The sequence below is a fragment of the Rhinopithecus roxellana genome, chromosome 8 (genome assembly GCF_007565055.1).
Source record: "Rhinopithecus roxellana isolate Shanxi Qingling chromosome 8, ASM756505v1, whole genome shotgun sequence".
Lineage (NCBI taxonomy): Eukaryota > Metazoa > Chordata > Mammalia > Primates > Cercopithecidae > Rhinopithecus > Rhinopithecus roxellana.
Genome location: NC_044556.1, coordinates 103960908 through 103984004, shown reverse-complemented (window position 1 = coordinate 103984004; position 23097 = coordinate 103960908). Strand labels below are relative to the sequence as shown.

Genomic DNA, 23097 nt, shown 5'->3' with positions numbered 1-23097 from the left:
ACATCATGTTGAAAACACCAACTTATAAATTCTTATTCCTTATTAATCTGTTCTCACAGATTGGGCCATCAATTCCCCTTTCCAAGGAAATAGCTCAACTAGAAAAAGGATTTTACCTTATTGTACCTTAGCTGAAGTTCTGACTGTCGTTTTTTTGGCCGCTAATCACAATACAAGTGCTAGAAAAGAAAAACAACAAAAAAAGATGGTATTAACAAATAACCAGGACCCTGAGAAAGAGAACATCAATAGGTTACACAACACGACTAGAGGCAATCACAAAAAATTACAGAATTTTTAAGTTGGAAGTGACTTCCTGGATCATGGTGCCTAACCTCACATACCTGAAGAGGATGGAGAGGGTCAGAGAAGTTAAGGTACCTGTCACTGGAAAAGAAATGTATCTATTGACTTCCTCATTCTACAGCTCCTCACGTCCTACCTGCCTAAGCTCCAGTTGCAAGGAAGGGAGATAGAGTGAGAAGAATAAAAATAAAGAAGTTGCTCCCAGCACTTTGGGAGGCCGAGACGGGCGGATCACGAGGTCAGGAGATCAAGACCATCCTGGCTAACACGGTGACACCCCGTCTCTACTAAAAAATACAACAAACTAGCCGGGCGAGGTGGCGGGCGCCTGTAGTCCCAGCTACTCAGGAGGCTGAGGCAGGAGAATGGCGTAAACCCGGGAGGCGGAGCTTGTAGTGAGCTGAGATCCGGCCATTGCACTCCAGCCTGGGCGACAGAGCGAGACTCCGTCTCAAAAAAAAAAAAAAAAAAAAAAAGAAGTTGCTCATCTCTTCATTTTACACGTAAGTGATGATTGCCTTCTTCTCTTAGCAAATTGGCTAGTATGGTCTGTGTTCAACAAGTATTGCAGTTGCTATCTTCTCCCAGACACTACTCAAAATATACGCATACAGTGATCTTACAGTTAGCCCATTCTCATACAGGAAGAAAATGCAATCTTCATGAAAATCCCCTAACTCCACTTCAGACACTAAGTGTACTGAGCCTGATAGCGAGGCCAGAATCTTAGGAAAGCACCTCCATTAGAAGGTTAACCTAGAGAAAGAAAAAGAAGTGCCGGGCTTTGCAGAAGAACCCGGGAACTATGTCACTGTGAAGGATGTGGCTGAGTTCAGAGGGTCATGAAGGGATGGGAAATGCTATGGAAGAACTTGAGGATGAGATCCCCTGATAAGGTGTGGTTGAATTTTTTAAAGGAGGACCTTGAAGTTTGCACAGCATGGTGACGGTGACACCAAATGGAAAGAGGACCGAGAAGAGACCGTGAGGTAAGAAGTAGAAGGATCCTAGAGGTGCATGTGGAAGGATTTTCTCAGCAAGTAAGAGAGGAGTCTAGTGAAACCTCTGTGAGTGTCATCTGTGACAAGATCAGCACAGAGATGGAGAGCAAACTTCGAGAGAGTATTACAGCAATTGGATATGTAATTGAGAATTTAAAAATAGATTTGTATTTTACATGTCTTTTTTTTATTTTTTATTTTTTATTATACTTTAAGTTCTAGGGTACATGTGCATAACGTGCAGGCTTGTTACATATGTATACTTGTGCCATGTTGGTGTGCTGCACCCATCAACTCGTCAGCACCCCTCAATTCATCATTTATATCATGTATAACTCCCCAATGCAATCCCTCCCCCCTCCCCCCTCCCCATAATAGGCCCCACCCAGTGTGTGATGTTCCCCTTCCTGAGTCCAAGTGATCTCATTGTTCAGTTCCCACCTATGAGTGAGAACATGTGGTGTTTGGTTTTCTGTTCTTGTGATAGTTTGCTAAGAATGATGGTTTCCAGCTGCATCCATGTCCCTACAAAGGACGCAAACTCATCCTTTTTTATGGCTGCATAGTATTCCATGGTGTATATGTGCCACATTTTCTTAATCCAGTCTGTCATGTCTTTTAAAAGTATTAATATGCAAAGGATTTGGGGGAAAAGAGTAATTGCTCCTTCATCAGTTTGAGAAACACATTTATGCTCATGAGCATTGGTCCTCTGCTGGCCTCATATCCCTTCTTCCTCTCTTTAGCGCTTCCCTCTCCCTCTGCTATTGCTTGCCATGTTGGAACTGTCAATCACGGGATCCTCTCCCACTTTCAGCAATGGAGGGCATCTGACCCAAGCAAGGCCTCTCAGACTCCTCTTCTCCCAAGATCCCCTTCCCCCCTGCCGTCCTCCCCCAGCCCTCCCTATCTGAGAAGTGTGTCTTATGGAAGGAAGGACTGAAACTATCATTCCATGAAGTGCATGCACTTTATTCCCTGGGGTGGAAAACTGAGGTCGAGGGGGTAAGTTACCATGGGTCACAACTTGAAATCAGCTCTGCCTGACTCTTTCCACTAGCTGCCTTGCCTCTCATACATAGCAGCACATTCTCAGGAAATAACATCTGTGTACCTAGAATTTCAAGAGTAAACTGAACCATATCAACACTCCCATTCCTACTACAGGAAATGAGCGTAAGTCATCAAAGAAGAACACTTCAGTGCGAGGATGGAGTCATTTCTCTCCCTCATCTCTATCTAACAAATAGACATTTTCTACTATTTAGGGCATGCTGATGAGCATACAATTCATCTTTCGCTGCTAATATCCCTGTAACATCTAATGAGTCAAAGGGCAAGTACTCAGTTAATTCCATTTAACCATGTGTCAGTCATCTCACAGAAACCCATTGTCTTGTGCATAGTAGGCACTCAGAAAATATTTACAGGAGATTTTTTCATTAAAAGTAATAAATGCCAATTATTACAAAACATTCGCTTAATTTACAATTAGGAGTCCCAACATGGCCTACATATTGAAATTCAGATCACTTTAAATAAGTAAATATATTATACAAAATTAAGTAGCACCTTAATGTTAAAACAGACATAAACACAACTCAATTACTGAAGTGTCTACTAATATCAATATCTTGTTCACTAAAAGATTTGGGAGACAATAAATGAGATTGAACATCTTGAAGTTTCTCTGATTAAATTTCTCTAGTATCAGATTCAGAAAGACATTCATTCTGAAAACAAGCAAAGGAATTGGCTTTCATCCTAGCTGCAGATTCATTCTATTGAACATTAATTGCATGTAACATTCATTTAGAGATGAGGTTCAAATATCTAAGTACAGATGACAGTCTTCTCCAAAACCCAGTAAACACGGCTCAAAGGTCACATAATCAAAATAAGACTGGCAATTCCAGAGAATGCTGTCCTAATTATATAGTTAGCCAAATAAAGAAGAAAACAACACTAGAGACAGAATAATTATGGAAGGCTAGATGACAGGCTTCTTTCAACAGGTCAAAAAAAGTTGCTCTGATTTATGATGTCCATAAAAAAGGTAAGATATTTTGCTAACCTCTTTAAAGTAGTACTGGCATACCTTGGAAATACTGTGGTTTTGGTTTTATACCACCACAATCAAGTAAGTCACACACATGTTTTGATTTCCCAGTGCATATAAAAGTTATGTTTACACTATATTGTCATCCATTAGATGTGCAATAGCATTATGTCCAAGAAAGCAATGTACATCCCTTAATTAAAAATACTTTATTGCTAGAAAATACTAACAATCATCGGAGCCTTTATAGAGTTATATATATATATATTTTTTTGGTGGAGGGTTTACCTCAATGTTGATGGGTGCTGACTGATTAGGGTGGTGGTTGCCAAAAGCTGGGGAGGCTGTGGCAATTTCTTCAAATAAGAAACAACGAAGTTTGCTGCAGTGATTGACTCTTACTTTTGTAACAGATTTCTCTGTAGCGTGTGATGCTATACATAACATTCTCAAGTAGCATGTGATACTGTTTGACAGCATTTTGTCTACAGTAGAACTTCTTTTAAAATTGGAACCAATCCTCTCAAAGGCTGCTGCAGCTTCTTTAACTAAGTTATGGTAATATTCTAAATCCATTGTGGTCATTTTAGCAATATTCACAGTATCATCACCAAGAGTTAATTCCATTTCAAGAAAATGACTTTCTTTGCTAATCGGTAAGAAGCAACTCCTCCTCCAAGTTTTATCACGAGATAGCAGCAATTCAGGCCCATCTTCAGGCTCCACTTTAAATTCTAGCTCTCTTGCTGTTTCTATCACAATGGTATTTATTCTTTCTTCATTGAAGTATTGAACCCCTCAAAATCATCCATGAAGGTTGAAATCTGCTTCTTCAAACTCCTGTTAGTGTTGATATTTTTACCTCCTTCCAAGAATCATGAATATATTTAACAGCATCTAGAATGGTGAATCCTTTCTAGAAGGTTTTCAACTGACATTGCCCAGATCCATCAAAAGAATCTATGGCAGCTATAGCTTTATGAAATGTATTTCTTAAAATAATAAGACTTAAAAGCCAAAATTGCTCCTTGATTCACGGGCTGCAGAATGGATGTTATATTAACAGGCATGAAAACAATATTAATATCATCCTTGTATGCCTACATGAGAGCTACTGGATGACTAGATGCATTGTCAATGAATAGTAATATTTTTAAATGAATCTTTTTCTGAGCAGTAGTTCTCAACAGTAGGCTTAAAATATTCAGTACACCAGGCTGTAAACAGATGCATTGTCATCCAGGCTTTGTTATTCCATTTATAGAGCACAGGAAAAGTAGATTTAACATAATTCTTCAGGGTCCTAGGATTTTTGAAATAATAAATGAACGCTACCTTCAACTTAACTAGCAGCTTCATTAGCTCCTAATAAGCAACTCAGCCTGTCCTTTGAAACTTTAAAGCCAGACCTTGACTTCTTTCTAGCTATGAAAGTCCTAGATAGCATCTTCTTCCAACAGAAGGCTTTTCGGTCTACACTGAAAATCTAATGTTTAGTGTTGCCACCTTCATCAATGATCTGCACTTGCTACTTCACCTTGTAATTTTATATTATATAGACAGCTTTTGTCCTTAAACCTCATGAATCAACCTCTGTTAGCTTCACATTTTTCTTCTGCAGCTTCCTTTGCTCTCTCAGCCTTCATAGAATTCAAGAGTTAAAGCCTTGCTCTGGATGAGGCTACGGCTTAAGGGAATCTTGTGGCTGGCTGGATCTTCTAGCCAGGCCACTCAAACTTTCTCTGTATCAGCAATAAGGCTGTTTTGTCTTCTTATCATTTGTGTTTTCACTGGAGTAGCACTTTTCATTTCCTTCATGAACTTTTCCTTTGCATTCACAACTTGGCTGTTTGGTGTAAGAGGCATGGCTTTCAGCCTGTCTCAGATTTCCACATGGCACCCTCACTCAGCTTCGTTATTTCTAGTTTTTGATTGAGACATGTAACTCTTCCTTTCACTTGAACACTTAGAGGCTGTTGTAAGGTTATTAATTGGCCTAATTTCAATATTGTTGTGACTCAGGAAATGGGGTGGAGGGCAAGGAGAGGAAAAGAGATAAAGAAATGTGTGGTTGGTGGAGAAGTCAGAACACATTCATTAATTACATTTATCAATTAAGCTTGCCATTTTATATGTGAGTGGTTTATGGCATCTCAATACAATTATAACAATAACCTCAAAGATCACTGATCCCAGATCACCATGTCAGATATAATAATAATTAAAAAGTTTGAAATACTACAAGAATTACCAAGGCCGGGCGCAGTGGCCCACGCCTGTAATCCCAGCACTTCGGGAGGCGGAGGCGGGCAGATGACGACGTCAGGAGATTGAGACCATCCTGGCCAACACAATGAAACCCCGTCTTTACTAAAAGTACAAAAAATTAGCCGGACGTGGCCGCGGGCGCCTGTAATCCCAGCTACTCTGGAGGCTGAGGCAGGAGAATGGCGGGAACCCGGGAGGCGGAGCTTGCAGTGAGCCGAGATGGCGCCACCGCACTCCAGCCTGGGCGACAGAGCGAGACTCCGTGAGATTCTATCTCAAAACAAAAACAAAAATAAAAACAAACAAACAAAAAAACCAAAATGTGACAGAGACACAAAGTGAGCACTTGGGGTTGGAAAAATGGTGCCAATGGATTTGCTGAAGCAGGGTAGCTACAAACCTTCAATTTGTAAAAACCACAGTATCTGTGAAGCACAACGAACTGAAGTACAATAGAATAAAGTAAGTCTCCACCCACTTCTTTTACTATTACCCTACCACTCATACGACTATTCACATGCCCTTCTCATGAATCAGTACTACAGATTTCTCATCAATGCCTTTGATCTAACTCCCGCTTTGTAAGAGTCAATCCACCTCAGCATGGATGTGCCCTAATTTATTCTTCTACTATTTATAGAATTATGGTTGCATCCTTTTTCTTATTATAAACAATGTAGCAATAATAATCCATGTGTGTGTGTGTGTGTGTGTGTATACATATATATAATCCTCCTGAGAAGAAGCAATCCTCCTCCCTCAGTCTCCTGGGTAGCTGGGACTACAGGCATGAGCCAATATTCAAAAAAGAGATATTATATATATATATATATATATATATATATATATACACACACACACACGGATTATTATTCATTTTTTCATTCTATATTCCTAAAATTATAATGTATATGTTGTAGAGTATTCACATCTTAAATTTTGGTACATACTGCTAGATTACTTATCAAAACAGTTGTAGCAATTTTGTTTCCCATTTCCTCACCATAACTGGATATTCTCTCTCTCTCTCACTCTTTCTCTCTCTCTCGATCTCTTATCTACCTACCTACCTATAATTGCCTATCTCTATTTCTATCTATATATGCATCTACCTATGTATCTGATTTTTGGCAAGAAAAGCAGTGTTCACAGATATATCTATTTATTATCTCTGGGGCCTCAAATACAGTCTTGCAGCAAAGGCAGACTGAAAACAATCTTTAGGCAAGGTTCTGATGTTGTGGCATTAAGAGGGAGATAATCCTTGAAAAATGTATTTTGAGAAAACAACGTAACTATTATTCACAAAGAGAATTTTAAAAGACTCTGTCCTGTTGAGTAAAAACTACGACATGCTCCATTTAGTAAGTAGCTTTAACATAGAAAAACACATCCAGATCTAAAAGTCAATGCTGTTATTTTTCCCATGAAACTATAATTTTAAAAATGTCTAACTCACCAAATGGTTTCCTATAATTTTTAAAGTTCAAAAAAATCTATAACAAAAGAAAAAGTCCAGTCTTGAAGCTCCTTAATTTTTAAAATAATATTATATCTTTAAAATGCTATTCTTTAGCCAGAGATGGCTCCATTTAGATACTTGAAAATATTAATCACCCTTTTCTTCAGGTAACCTTTCAGCAACCCCAGCTCAGGTGACTTATAATTATAGTCTATGAACCTCAGCCTCTCCCTCCACCCCCACCCTGACTCCCACCCCTCTCTCACTCTCTCTCTCTTAAGTCGTAACATGAATGTGAAAGCCAGGGATAAGTAGTTCTTATTTTGGGCCAAACCAGTGTTACAGAGTCTGACCAAACAATAGCGTTTACAGGGGTTCAAGAAACCAATTTTAAAGGGGAAAAGTGCACCTATAGTTTTGATTCTTGTAAAAGATACTCTTTTGGGTGCTTCCGCCATGAACCAGAAACACAGCTTAAAGGACCACTAGTGCAATTTACAGTCCAATATCTCTCCATAGTTGGGCCGTCATTCTCATCAATTACACTTTGGAACTGATTAGAAAATGAAGAATCAGTAACAATATTGGCTCAGTTTTAAAGCCTGCAGGCAGATATATTCTTAAATACTAGAAAGTAGCTATATTTTGTTCTATAGGTAGGACCTGCTTGTGTGGAGAATCTGTTTCATTTTTACTCTTCACTGCAATGGCAGGAAGTCTCCATCCAGGGATAGTTTTTCGCTGTCAACCAGGTTGGAGTGCAGCGGTGCTATCATGGCTCATTGCAGCCTAGAACTCCTGGACTGAAGCAATCCTCCTCCCTCAGTCTCCTGGGTAGTTGGGACTACAGGCATGCACCATTATATCTGGCTAATTTTTTACATTTTTAATTTTTTTTGTAGAGACGAGGTCTCACCATCTTGCCCAAGCTGGTCTCAAACTCCCAGGCTGGAACAATTCTCCTGCCTCTGCCTCTCAAAGTGTTGGGATTGTAGGTGTGAGCTCCCACGCCTGGCCAATAATTCACCCTTGCTGGTATTGTAGAGAGTCACCAGGACTGTCTGGATTCTAACTGATAACTGACTAAGATGATAGTGTTTAGAGTAGGCAAATTCAAGCAATCAAAAGACACTACCTAGATGGTTACAACATTTCCTAGATTCTACTGGATGTCCCAGGGCTCCACATATTCAAAAAAGAGATATGGTCCTCAAATAAATTTGGAAAGTTCTGGGTTAAATACTATGTTACTATTACTGTTACAATGAGATTACTCAGAAATGTCAAAACTGAGATGTGGGCTGTGAACTTTCTAAAGGCAGCTATATTCTGATGCTTGCTTTTCTCAATTTTGTTTGACCATGTGGGGGAGCTATGCTAAATGATGCCCTGCGCAGACAGCTCAGGATTATTCTCTACATCAGTACAGAAAGAAACAAAACTATTCTTTAGAGTGTAGCTTAGCCGAAAATTGAATGTGCTCTTGAGTCTAGATAAGTATTTGCCCAGATTTCATAGACTCTATAACATCACAAAAGTAAATGTATCTTTCTAAGAAGGGAATGCTGCACTCTGCATTGCACAACAATGACTAATGGATTTGGAATATTTTTAAAACTCTGATAACATCATTTAGAAACACATATCTTCAAATACCACATTTTGAAATGTAGCCATGATATTCTTAGATATACTCTTGAAAATCTAATGAACTCCTGAAACTGTATTTAGCTAAAATTTCAACCTCTTACATATTTGGAAAGGTCAGTTTTGATGTGATGAATTATAATTTTGGCAATTTCTATTGTACAGCTGTTCTCAGGAAATATAATACTGCTGGTACTGCAAACAACATATTTAATTGGATTCCCTCAAGTTTTTCTTGTAAAAAAGTCTTTCAGAAAATGCTCAAATATCCTGATTAAATACAGCTTTTTCCTGCTGGCTTAAGCAATATCTTTGATTAGTAAATAGTTAAAATTTACTGCTGAATATAAATGCCTGCCTGGAGCCAATGACACCCTGGCTCTACAGAGCAAAGGCACAAAGGAAGGGGTATCTTTTTTTTTTTTTTTTTTTTTTTTTTTTTTTTTTTTTTTTTGAGACGGAGTCTCACTCTGTCGCCCAGGCTGGAGTGCAGTGGCTGGATCTCAGCTCCCTGCAAGCTCTGCCTCCTGGGTTCCTGCCATTCTCCTGCCTCAGCCTCCCAAGTAGCTGGGACTACAGGCGCCCACCACCTCGCCCGGCTAGTTTGTTGTATTTTTTAGTAGAGACGGGGTTTCACCGTGTTAGCCAGGAAGGTCTTGATCTCCTGACCTCGTGATCCGCCCGTCTCGGCCTCCCAAAGTGCTGGGATTACAGGCTTGAGCCACCGTGCCCGGCCAGGAAGGGGTATCTTAAGTGAAACTCCCAATTAAAAATATGGTTGCAAAGAACAGTTGCATGGTAAAATGTACTCTATGTTATGTTCAGCAAAACACAAACAACCTAGATATAAGTTGTGTGGACATATCCAGTTTTATAACTATAAATCTATGCACAAAATAATCTTAAAAAGACATACATTAAATTTAGGTTTAACCACATGAATTTGCCGAGTGAGGAGGACAACAAGTCTATTAGCAGCAATTTCGTACAGTTCAACTTGCAGATCACAATGTTAATAATGCTTACAACTTGAGGACTGATAATAATAGTTATTTATTTGTTTATTTAAGGTTCTTTCCTTTATTTTCCGAAGTGTTCCTAACTAGCCATCATTGGTTTTGGGTAACACTATTTTTTTTTAAACAAAGACAGAGGCACAAGTCTGTTGAGAGATTAGGTTGCTTATTGGCGAGGAAGAAGTAGAAGGAAGGCTCTGAGCTCTGATTTCAAAGTCACGTTCAAAGGTTGTATAGAGAGTGGAACATCTCACTGGAAGAGTAGCATGTAAGAAAGCGTCCTGGCTGAACCAAGGTTTAGGAAGAAACACTCGTCACATTCAGTGTTAAAGACTGCCCTCCTTGTGGGTCCAAGTCATGGAACAGAAGGGTGACATCAATTACATCCAGGATGAGGCACTATGGTAATGGAGATATTTGGGTGACATCAATTACACCCAGGATGAGGCACTACGATAATGGAGATAATTGGATTATTGATGTAGTAACATTCTTCTTTGTCACTTAAGATACTTTCCCTTTATTTAATTTGTGAGTATACAGATGAACTTCCTACAAATATCTGTCAAAGTTGTATAAGTTGTTTATTGCTTGTGTTTATGGTTGCCCAATCAATGCATTCTAATAACCAAGGCTACTGCCTGGTCTTTCTAAAACAGAAGCACTCTAGAAGATTCCTACCATCCTTCAGTCCCCATGCCAGATGACCAAAGGAAGTGTCATTTCTCCCACTTGGTAGGAGCACCAGGCCTGTACAACGGAAGGAGCTTTTCCCACCCGATTCTTAGCTGATAACATGGAGGTACCTGCGACTTCTCTAACAAAAACCCTCTTGGATCTTAGATTTAAGTGACTCACATTTCCTATAAAACAGAGATGCTCACCTTACATAAGTTTTTGAAAGCATGAAATAAAGTAGCATATAGAGTGTAGCAAATGTCTGGGACATAGAAAGTGTCCAGGAACCAGACGTTACTATTTTTATGTAATGGGACTGTGCCCAAAGGGTGGCTGACAGTAATATGCTTTTTCAAAGCCTGACCTCCCACATCCTTTTTCTTCAGGGTATCTGCCCCACCTGTAAGCTCCGTATCTGGCTTATTTGAAAGGCTATATGCTTTTTATTTGAGTATAATACCTTTGTATTCCATTTTCCTTTTTTAAATTCCAACAATCCTACTGTGTATAAAATAAGCATTACTTTGAAATACATTTCCTGAATTTTTGGCAATTAGACACTCATCTTGGGATTGAAAAATACTATCTATCTATCTATCTATCTATCTATCTATCTATCTATCTATCTATTTGCAATCCATAAAATCATTCCTACCGTTTGTGTAAATTAAAGCACACTGTTTTCCTTAAGCCATATGTAATATCAGCTATCCTGAGAAAATGTGTTTTGTCAGAAAAGGTAAACGCTAGGTTATTTAATTAGCTAAAAGCAGCACGCATCATTGGAAATCTGAGTTCCAAGGAAAGAATATAGTTAGGAACTTAAGTCCATTTTTCCTGGGCCCAGCATAAGCCTATTTTGTAAATAAGCATGAAAATCCTACCATTATTTCCATGTCCTCCAAGTAAGACCTGACAGCCATTATGCACATCATACACATAATATTAGTAATGAATCCTTAAGCTAGGATTCTAGTTTAAAATTCCACACTATGTGTGCCATTGCGCATTTGGATCTTTGGGTTGCTTTCTCAGTAATATGATGTAACTGATGTTTTCATTTGTTCAGTTTTTAAGGGATTGATTTGATTGTAAATATTTTAAAAATAAGCAGTCTCTTTCCTACCTTCTGTATTTTTCAGAAGTCAGAATCTGATTAATTTTTGAGAAATATAACTAATCACTTTAACTCACAAAACTTGGTCTCTAGGAAAGCACAGGCAGGATACAGGAATATCTGAATTACCCTGCTCTTTTGTTTTTCTCTTAAATGCGATCTTGCATCCTTTTAAAATTTGTTATTATTATTATTATTGGAGACAGGGTCTCATTCTGTCACCCAGGCTTGAGTGCAGGGGTGCAAACATAGCTCTCCGTAGCTTCAAACTCCTGTGCTCAAGAGATCCTCCGGTCTCAGCCTCCCAAGTAGCTGGGACTTCAGGTGCACACCACCACATTCTCTACTTGTTTTATTTGCTTATTTATCTATTTTTGTAGAGAGGGGTATTTCACTATGTTGTTGAGGCTGGTCTCAAACTCTTAGCCTTAAGCAATTCTCCTGCCTTAGCCTCCCAAAGTGCTGGGATTACAAGTGTAAGCCACTGTGCACAGCCCATCCTTCTTGATCACTGCTGTCAGCACTTTACATCTCTGATTAATGACTGGAGTCATTACTATGGGGTGAGTGTGTGTGAGAGAAGGAGACAGAGACACAGACAGAAGGTGAAAGAGAAATGGAGTGAGTCAGAATGAGACAGAGAAATAGAAAAAGAAACACACACATGCAGAGGGAAAGACTGCCGGGGGGGAGACAAAGACAGGTACACATACAGATACACAATGACTGATACTTGTTTTTCTTCTCCCAAAGCACTTACCCTATGGAGCCTTTGCTTCCACTCCCCTTCTACCTGCAGACCTTTCGTCATCTGACATTGAGGCTTTTGCTTTTTGTCTGTGTGTCTGGGATGCCAACTCTGAATTCTGCTTCATTATGTGGTACTTGAAATTGGGAGGGGTTTCAAAGACACATGTTGTGTGAGCATCATTTTTCTATAACTACAAACCCTGTATTTAAATATGTATATAGATGTAACATTGTCTTGATTCTTTTCTTTAAAAAAAAATCACATATTGCAGTTTGCTGCTCTGAAGTTACTTGTTCTGCTCCAAGTCACTAGTCATTTGTTGAAGATAAGCTCTAACAAGGCAGAAACAGCCTTAAGGATGATCAGATGTTTGGCCTTTCTTGTGCACACCCTACATGCAATCTGTTCTTGGTTTAGCAAAATCTTGGGCTTTGTGAAACATCACATCATCTCTTCACTTAGCTGCTTAGGTCCTCCTAAAAGTGCTGGGAGAGCCATATGGAAAACGATGAGGGGCATCCCAAATCACATCTGCCCCATTTGCCATATAGTTTTCGGCAGCATTCTCCTAATCTTAGGGCCAACAAAGAAAAATAGCATACACAGACAGGGTTTACTTAATGCCAGGCAGTTTTCAATAATTACTTCATAAAATTCTTACAACAACTCCATAGTTAGAGGGGTATTCTTATCATCCCTGTAATTGAGAAGGGGAAATTGAGGTCTTAAAAATTTAAGGAGCTTCCTCAAGATGGCCCCATTAGCAAACCAGCAGTGGTAGAGTGTGAACCTGGGCTGTCCAGCTCCAGAGCTGGAGCTCCTGATCAATACGTTGTTCTGCACAGCTGTTTGGTGAGTCCATCCCACCTCACTTCACAAGGACACACAGAGTTGAGAGGAAGCTCCTGTAAGAACTGTGATATGATGCTCAGCATCCTTTTAGGTGCATGTTTGCAGGGAATGGAAAAGAAAGCCTGAAGAAGAAAACTAGAAATTCACTGCTTCTTGGAGTGCAGGAATGCTACCCTGTTCAAGTTGACATTTCTCAGTGCTTAGTGAAAAGTGAGGATGGCAAGCAGTGAGAACAGGCCGGTGTCTGTTTATCTGTGGATTTGATTGCTTTTTTTCTTATCTGTCTGAAGAGGAGGGCGTGCAATTCACGGAACAGGGAGAAATCTTTTCTGATTTAAGGAAAAGCTGAAATTGTAAAGAACACTTTGCAAAATTCAGGATGTCCTGAAATCCTTGGTTTATGGAGGTGACAGTTCAGTAAACAAAAACGCACATTTCAGCTATATAGCAATTAATAAAACTACCTAAGAAAAATTAAGCAAAAACTGGTTAATTATACATGATATTGTGTCTTGTGATATATTAATTAAAGTAAAAATTAAAAGTATGGCACATGTCATCTAAGACTCTTCCTTTTAAGAAGCTTGGAGCAACAGAAATTGTGATTGCCCCTTTGAAATGATGAAATGGTGAGATCTAACAAAAAAAAGGTGTGGTGCTTCCATCACTGAATATCTCTAAGCAGAGAAAGAAGAGATTGCCAGGTTCATGAGGAGATGAGAAAGTAGAGAGCTAGATTAAAGGCAGAACAACCTGAGCTCCCCAGCTCTGTGATCCAGCAGTTATTTTATGGATGAGTTTATGTACATAAACTCATTTACATAAATTAGAATCATATATACTGTAGTTAGAATTATTAAAATCTGTTAAAATTGTCTTATTCACTTCATTTTTTGTCAGTATCAGAAACATCTTAATTGTAACATTGGTAATACGCTTTTGGTGTCTGAATTGTCATGTTATAGAACTTTGTCCACATCGTCATGCAATGATTCCATTGTTCAGAAAAATGACTCAAATTAGATTTTCTATTAGATGCAATAAAACATGTCGCTTGCAAAGCTTGGATTTGGTCAGTGTTTAATGGATTGTCTCTTGACAAAATATTATACTTTTGAAAGTCAAGCTATAAAAGTGAGCATATCAGAGTGTATCACATTTAATGACTGTAATTGAGAAGGACTCAGTTTGCAATTTTTAGATTTTTCCAGTAAGATTAACTTGATTGTATTTCAGCCCATTGTATTCATTTTGGCAATTTCATTGCTCAGAAAGGGAAATAAAGTTACAACTCAGATTTATTTATTTATTTGTACAAAGGTTCACCGGAGGAGAAAAATTACGGCACGATCTATAATTTGTTGCTAAAAAATTCATTACTGTTCAGGGCATTTCTTTTTTTTTTTATTTTTTTGAGGCTGAGTCTCACTCTGTCGCCAAGCTGGAGTGCAGTGGCGCGATCTTGGCTCACTGCAACCTCTGCCTCCCGGGTTCAAGCAATTCTCCTGCCTCAGTCTCCTGAGTAGCTGGGACGACAGGTGCGCACCACCACGCCCACGTAATTTTTGTATTTTTAGTAGAGGCTGGGTTTCACCATGTTGGTCAGGATGGCCTCAATCTCTTGACTTAGTGATCTGCCCACCTCAGCCTCCCAAAGTGCTGGAATTACAGGCATGAGCCACAGCGCCTGGCCTAGGGCACTTCTTAAAAGAAAACATTTGAGTGTTTTACAAAAGCACAGAGGGTGGAAACTAAAGTCAAGCAGACTTGATGTGAACTCCACTCTGTCACATACTCATGACCTTGGGAAAGTGTCTTTCCTTGCTGTGCCTCAGTTTTGTCATTTTAAAAAGGGATCACAATACACACAAGCTGATGTGAGGACCAAATGGTTTAATGTAAAAGTGCTATTCACTTTTAGCTATTATTGTGTCTACATGAAGCTACAATGTGTTGCATGTATATTTCAGATTACGAGCAGCATTAGAGAGAACTCAATAACCATGACATGAGAAATGGGACTGTAATGTATTGTTTAAAAAGAAACTTTAATCATATGTGAGAGGGGTATTAAAAATAAGATGCATAAATTCTAGTATCACAGCTCTTGAATAGTAATACTAGAACTGGTTCATATTCTTGATGATTCTTTTAAGATTAATCTTAAAGGATAATGAAGTTCAATTGGATGAATTTAGGGATAAAAAGGTCATTTTTTTTTTTTTTTTTTTTTTTTTTTTTTTTTTTTTGAGACGGAGTCTCACTCTGTCGTCCAGGCTGGACTGCAGTGGCAAGATCTTGGCTCACTGCAAGCTCCACTTCCCAGGTTCATGCCATTCTCATGCCTCAGCCTCCCGAGTAGCTGGGACTACAGACATCCGCCACCACACCTGGCTAATTTTTTTTTTTTTTTGTATTTCTAGTAGAGATGGGGTTTCACCATGTTAGCCAAGATGGTCTTGATCTCCTGACCTCATGATCTGCCTGTCTCGGACTCCCAAAGTGCTGGGATTACAGGTGTGAGCCACAGCGCCTGGCCTATAGTACTTTTAACATACATTTACATGATCTGTGCCTAAATAGATATGAAGAATGATTACACTCTACAAGACAAACAACCCAGTAGAAATATGGACAAGAGATTTCAACAGTCACTTCAATAAAAAACACATATAGATGCTAACTAAGTATATGAAAAGATGCTCAAGATCATTAGTCATTAGGGAAATGCTAAGTAAAACAAGTACCACTAGACATCCACTAAAACGACCACAACTGAAAATACTGACCACAACAAGTATTAGCAAAGACGTGGGGGCAACTGGAATTGTCATCGGCCGCTGAAAATGTAAAATGCTATAATCGTTTTGAAAAAAGAGTTTGGCAGTTTCTCAAAAATTTAAACATACACCTACCATGCAACCAGACATTCTACTCCTTGGTATTTACCTAAGAAATGACAGCATTTTTCCACACATAGATAGGGACGCAGATATTCACAGCAGATTTACTTCAACAACCCAACATTGGAAAAAAGCCAACTGTCTCTGGAGGTGACTGGATAAACCAGTAGTGGCATATAGGCATAATGGAGTAGTTCTAAGCAAGAAAAAGAAAGAAACTATTGGCAGAAACAAAAGTATACATAAATCTCAAAATAATTTTGCTGACTGAAAGAAGCCAGATCAAAAGAGAGTACACTTTTTATCATTCTATTCATTTAAAATTCCTGAAAATGCCAACTAATCTATACTGACAGAAAGCGTATCTATGGTTGCCTGGTGATAGGAAATGAGGGTGGGAGGTCAAAGGGAGGGATTACAAAGGATTGCAAAGACATGACAATGTATTACAAAGTGTGGAACACGCTCATCATCTTGCTTTTGTTGGTGATTTTCACATGTGTATACATATGTCAAAACTTCAAATTGCACACTTTAATATGTACAGTGTATAACAATTACGTCTTAGTAAAGCTTAAAAAAGCCATACATAAACCCTGTGTTTTGATTTATAGTACTTTTCAAAAACCTGCAATGTATGCAAACAGAAAATTTAAAAATATGGGGATCTGTACCAAAAATGATTTGAGATTGAATTGTTACATGTAACATGTTTAATCTACTTGTGAAGTTAACATTCTTCCTGGAGCAAACATTCTGTCTAATCGTTTTACATTTAAAACTGTTGTCTTGCTGAAACTTGCCATTTTTTCTCCAGAATTAAGTAATGGAACTCATAAATGTTGACCTTCATTCACGTTCCTTTGCTGCTGGCTCGGCAGCACCACTGTCGTTCTATGGCGCTTGCAAGGTGGTACTCAAAGATACGAAATGTTCTAAAACACAGAATTATCGAGGCTTATTGTTTTGCGGATTTGGCAATTGTAGCTATGGCACTTCCTTGCATGTAAAAGTATTCATGTTGCTTATTTTAGGACATACAAAAAAAAAAAAAAGAGAGAGAGATGAAAACATCTAGGAGGAAATATCCTTGCAAAGAAGAATTTTCTCAGAACAGCTCTTTTTAGAAATTCTAATTTATTAAAACACACACACACTAAAAAACGTAACAATAAGTATGTGGGGAACATTCTCAAAAGCAAAGCAACCTTTGAACAACAAGGGAGGCATATGTGATAAACACACAAGGATTCAGATGGCAGAATACTTGAGTTACATCCTACACTTACCATGGTGCATGATTGGAAATCTCAGCCAATGAGAAAGGAATTTGATTTGTTTATAACTAAATGATTTCAAAATACAATTAGACATAAACTTTAAAATGTAGCTATAACAAAAATTATATTTAACATTGGATATGAGTGCAATTTATTACATTTATTATGATATAGGGTGGAGCCTATCAAAATAAAGGTAGTACCTCACGAAGCACAAAAACAACTTTGCTATGAATAAATACTTGGGCATTGCTTCAAGTGAAAAGACGTCTTCCCTGTTAAAACACATAAACTCCTGAGGCAATGAGTAGTTGCCCAATGAAAGCTTTCTCTAATTCTAAATGCAAACAAATAATGCATACCTATGTCACAATCATAAAACAACGCGGAACACAAAATGTAATGTAAAACACTTTTCAATATTAAGTGAATAGAAGCAAAGAAACAAGCATTGCAGTTTTAAAGTATTATAGGCCACTTGCATTAAAAAAAGACTTCAAATAAATCTAAGGCATGTTAGGTTTGGGATATTTTTCAGGTGAAAGAACAAATTCCAAAATTAATGTGTGATATGCACACATACACATAAAATAGAATGATTGATTTCACTAAGCCTTTTTTTTTTTAGTTTGAACTTTTCATATTAATAGTATTTTGGTGAGATATATAATTAATATGTTAAAAAAAACTCCCATGAGAAAGAAAAGGTTAGTAAGGGTTTGTTTATTTTTTTAAATTTGTAAACATTCGAAAATATTTAAGAAACTGACCTTGTAATTAATTTCAGTCTCATGAGCACGTTTTTATTCCCTAGGTACACAAAAACAAGGAATCCAGGCAACCTCCAAACTAAGAAACAGTTGTTTCAACAGGATGCCCATGCATTTGTTAAAGGGAATTTGACAACTTTTTTTTTTTTTTAATTTTTAATTTTTTTTTTTTTGAGACAGAGTCTCGCTCTGTCGCCCAGGCTGGAGTGCAGTGGTGCCTTCTCGGCTCACTGCAATTTCCGCCTCCCGGGTTCCCGCCATTCTCCTGCCTCAGCCTCCCGAGTAGCTGGGACTACAGGCGCTCTTTTTTTTTTTTTTTTTTTAACATTAAAAAAGAATAACTTTTTCTGTGCAGTTACCATATGCTAGGCTTTATTCTAAGCACCTTAAATGTATTAACTCATTTCTCACAACAATCTTATGCAGCTACTACTACTATTCTCCTTATGTCGATGAGATAAGGTACTAAGTCATTAAGGGTTAGCCTGTGGAAATACGCACAACAGATGAACTTGTATAAATTCCCTTTTGAGGTGGAAATTTTTTTGTTGCTTTAGAAAAACAACAAACAAAAAAATCACACGTTTTCACTGAAATGAAACTAAATGACTTTCACTTAAATAAATTTCACTTAAATAAAACCTCAGCAGTAAGAGGGTACGAAGGCCACAGAAGTGAGAATAAGAAGGCAGAACACACCCTTAGAGGAGAAAGGGGACTTAAGCCCCCTTTCAGGGCTTAAGTCTTGGGTGCTGCCTGGTTGGTTTGTGGTGATAATGTTTTTGGATGGCCTTAGGAGAATTTTGGGAGCACAGAAGAGACCATTTAGAAGTTTACATTAGAATTTAAAGTTAATTTTCCACTCATTGAAGTTACAAATCAAAACCACAGCTCCCTTAGGCTTTTTATTTAGCCTACACCAAGTTATAAATCTGGTAATTTTGACAATCAACTTAGAGTACCAGGACTCAAGGTTTTAGGTTTCAGGATGTCTTCACAGTCTTAAAAATTATTGAGCCAACACAGAGCTGTTCTTTATGTAAATTAAACCTACCATATTAGTCATTAAAACTAGAAATGTATGGTCGGGCGCAGTGGCTCATGCCTCTAATCCCAGCACTTTGGGAGGCCAAGGCGGGTGGATCACAAGGTCAGGAGATTGAGATCAGCCTGGCCAATATAGTGAAACCTCGTCTCTACTAAAAATACAAAAATAAGCCGGGCGTGGTGGTGGGTGCCTGAAGTCCCAACTACTTGGGAGGCTGAGGCACAAGAATCGCTTCAACCCAGGAGGCGGAGGTTGCAGTGAGCCGAGATCACACCACCGCACTCCAGCCTGGGCAACAGAGCAAGACTTTGTCCCCCGCCATCCCACCCCCAAAAACACAAAAAACACAAGACACTAGAAATTTATGAAAAACATGTACTTAATTCAGTTGTTAGATAATTCCATTAAAATTAGCATAATTAAATATCTTTTTATGAAAATAACTACATATTCTAAGATAAAAAAGTAGTAAAAAGTGACATGATTTACATTTTTTGCAAATCTCTTCCATATCTGGCTTAATGAACAAACGTCTGGACTCTCTTCTCTGCTTCTGCACTGTGTCTACTACAATACCATCCCTAATGACTCCTCTGGTCAAGTACACTGTACACTGAGACAGTGAGAGTAAACAAGGCAAACTGTCTCTTAGCAGTATTATGAAAATAGTTTTGACCATGGTAAACCCTGAAAAGACCTGGAGAACTCCCTTGGGAACTCAACCTAAAGTGACTTTGAAAGATATTTATTACCATCGATATGCATAAACCTTTCTAAGTGTTATAAATGCCTCAATGAAAAACCTTCATTACAACTCAAGTAGTTCTCATATAGCTAATAAACTGATCTTATAAAAGGAATAAACCTTAAGTTATCTTAAATATTTTGATGGAGGACACAGATTTTTGCTCAAAATTCCAACTTTAAATGAATGATATGATTATACACTGTAAACTGGAATTATCAGACTGTAATTCTAATAAGACAAATTCTTTTAAAATTACATATGTAATTTTCAAACATAAACACATTCTCCTTAAAACAAAAACATTATATTATGATCATGATTATTTTAAACATTTCTGTACAGTCATGCTTTGCTTAATGATGAGGATAGAGTCTAAGAAATGTGTTATTAGGTGATTTCCTCTTTATGAGAACATTGTAGAATATATTTATGCAAACCTAGATGGTGTAGCCATACACCTTGGTGATATGGTATAGCCTGTTGCTCCTGGGCTACAACCTGTACAGTATGTTACTGTACTGAATGCCATAAGTGGTTGTAACAAACCCGTACAGTATGTTACTCTACTGAATACTGTAAGCTGTTGTAACACAATAGTAAGTATTAGTGTATTTATACTGTATCTTTGATATGTTTAGATGCATTAATACTTACTGTTGTGTTACAACAGTAAAAATACCATGTTATAACCTTATGGGACCACTATTACATGCACTGTCCATCACTGATGGAAATGTCAGTATGTGGCACATGACTGTATTTAAAATGTTAGCTCTCTGAAGCTTGGATAGTTCATGTGGCTCTTCCTGGCAAACAATCAGTATAACTCAATCTTTACATGACTTCGTGAAATATATAATTCATCTTTATTTCATAAAAATAATATTGAATCAAATTTCTGTATTAAAATTGCAGTTACTAAATGGGGCAGTTTGATAATAAAGAAACCTTCAATGAAATTAACTCATGAAAGTTGTTGGTCTGCATGGCAAAAATAATAATAAATAAAAATAAAACAAATGAACCCCAATAAGGATTGATTAAGAAAGTAAAATTGAGAAAAATTACTCTGAAATTAAACAACCAAGAAATAGAGTGAACAATCTTCAAAAAGTATAGAAGTTCTAAAATATCAGTTAGCGCGCTTTTTTCCCCCATTGCACCACTTCAGAAGAAAACTATCTGCAATGGCTGCAAATCCCTAGATTAAGGGAACAATGAAAATATCTAAAAGTTCTTAGGTTGGAATGCATCAGATGTCATCTGTGTTGAGATCTATTTGTCTTGGATTATTTGTAAGCCACAGAAAATGATGCCAGCCTCTGGAGATCCAGGGTCTGTCCCTTCATTATGGAGGGCAGTTGCCACCCAACACACTGAGTAAACAGGGCAAAGAGAGCCAGCAGAGATTCACTTGGCTCTGGACATAAATCTCAGAGAAGTAAGTATATTGCTCGACATATAGTGGAATACTATAGACAGTCTTTCCAGTTCTCAATAATTTCAGTTATAAACTAAAAGAGGTGAGAATGTGCTCAAGAATTTATCTAGCCTAGTAAGTATTAAGTGAGGGAGATAAAATTAATGAAATGATTGAATATTAGGGCAATACTATTAAGTTGTATTTAGAGAGTTTTTTTTTTCCAGACTGTCAGAAAAAAGAAACCCAGAGTTTCCCAGATGTGCTAAGAATTTTCTAATCCATTTAAAGTTTTATTGCATTTCCAACTTAATAAACGTTACTTCTTAAAGTGTAAATAATCACCACCTTCAAATTAAGCAACACAAAAAACACAGGCCTGAGTATGTTTAATCAAGCATCTGCATCTCAAAGAACAACAAATAATAAGATATTTAATTCAAAGAAAAATGATTTACACAAGGAAATTTTTAAAAAATGTATTTTAATTTTTAAATATACATTTTATAAATCCCCTTCATTTTTACTAATACATTACTGAGCATTTAGTGGTTCTTATCTAACTTCATCGTTAACTGCATGTCTGAAAATTGATAACAGTACTAAAGAAAACGAAATAGAACTTGGACCATACTTTACTATTTTCAAATATTAGGAGTAGGAAATGACTAAGCTACAGAAAAATAATTATAGTTATAATCTTCACCACAAACAGAACTTAATGCAAAACTAATTTTTATTGTAAAACATCATATCTGCAAACTGTCCATAATGTGTATGCATTTATTTTTAAAATAAAAATAAAATTAACACCCATGCACTCATGACTCAGCTTAGCCATACCTTTCAAGTATCCTGTGAGCCAAGCATATAAGGTTAGTTTTCATGAAATATTTAATAGTTCCTCTGGTAAAGCAGAGGGTTGGTTTTTAGATCCAGATAGAAAAAGCAAAAAGAAAAATAGAAGCCCCTGGCTGTAAAATCATGAGACCCGGACCTCATTGGCTTTGACTACACATGCTTACCTAGTTTGAGAGCAACCTTCCTTCCAAATGCTAACTGAACACCATCCCCAGGTGAGAACAAGCAGATGAGCAGTGCCTAATTAGCATGCACTTACTTTATCCAAGGCCACAGAATCCGCGACCTTGCCTATCACTGAATAGTACTGGTGATAGCACCTGTTCAGAAAAAACTTAGATGTTTCAAAAATAGTAGCTTTATTGTTTATTCTTGCTTTATCTACCTCTTCCAAAAAGCTAACTTGTCTATGTTCTCATCTTTAATTATAAGGACTCTACAAAAAATTTGAGATGAAAAATAAAAAGTATTACACTTACAAAAAAAATTATCCTATTGTGATAAAGAACCAACACATACTACAACATGGATGAACCTTGAGACAATCTGCTAAGTGAAAATGAGCTGGTCACTAAAATACAAAATATTGTATGATTCTATTTTTATGAGGTAGCTAGAGCAGTTGAACTCTTAGAAACAGAAGGTGGAAAGGTGGTTGCCAGAGGCTGGGGGAAGGAGGAATTGGGGAAATGAGTTTAATGGGTACAGAATGCCAGTTTTGCCATAGGAAAAAGGTCTGGAGACTGGTTGCACAACAACAGTGTACTTAGTAACATTACTGAACAACAGTGTACTTAATAACATTACTGCTGCACAACAACAATGTACTTAATAACATTACTGAACTGTACACTTGTACACTTAGAAATTGTTAAGATGGAAAATATTATGTTATCTTCTTTTACCATAA

General features: G+C 37.6%; 1 protein-coding gene across 2 annotated transcripts in view; it reads right to left on the bottom strand.

The window, feature by feature from the left end:
* The window catches only part of CHRM3 (cholinergic receptor muscarinic 3), a 505898-nt gene that overhangs the window by 268401 nt on the left and 214400 nt on the right, over positions 1-23097 (bottom strand). The window contains exon 1 of one of the 2 annotated variants that reach the window (XM_010384685.1): positions 117-181. The exons of the other annotated variant lie outside the window; for it this stretch is intronic. The gene's annotated coding sequence lies outside the window, so the exon portion shown is untranslated. Of the gene's footprint in view, positions 1-116; positions 182-23097 lie in introns of those variants that run through there. 2 annotated transcript variants of the gene reach the window in all.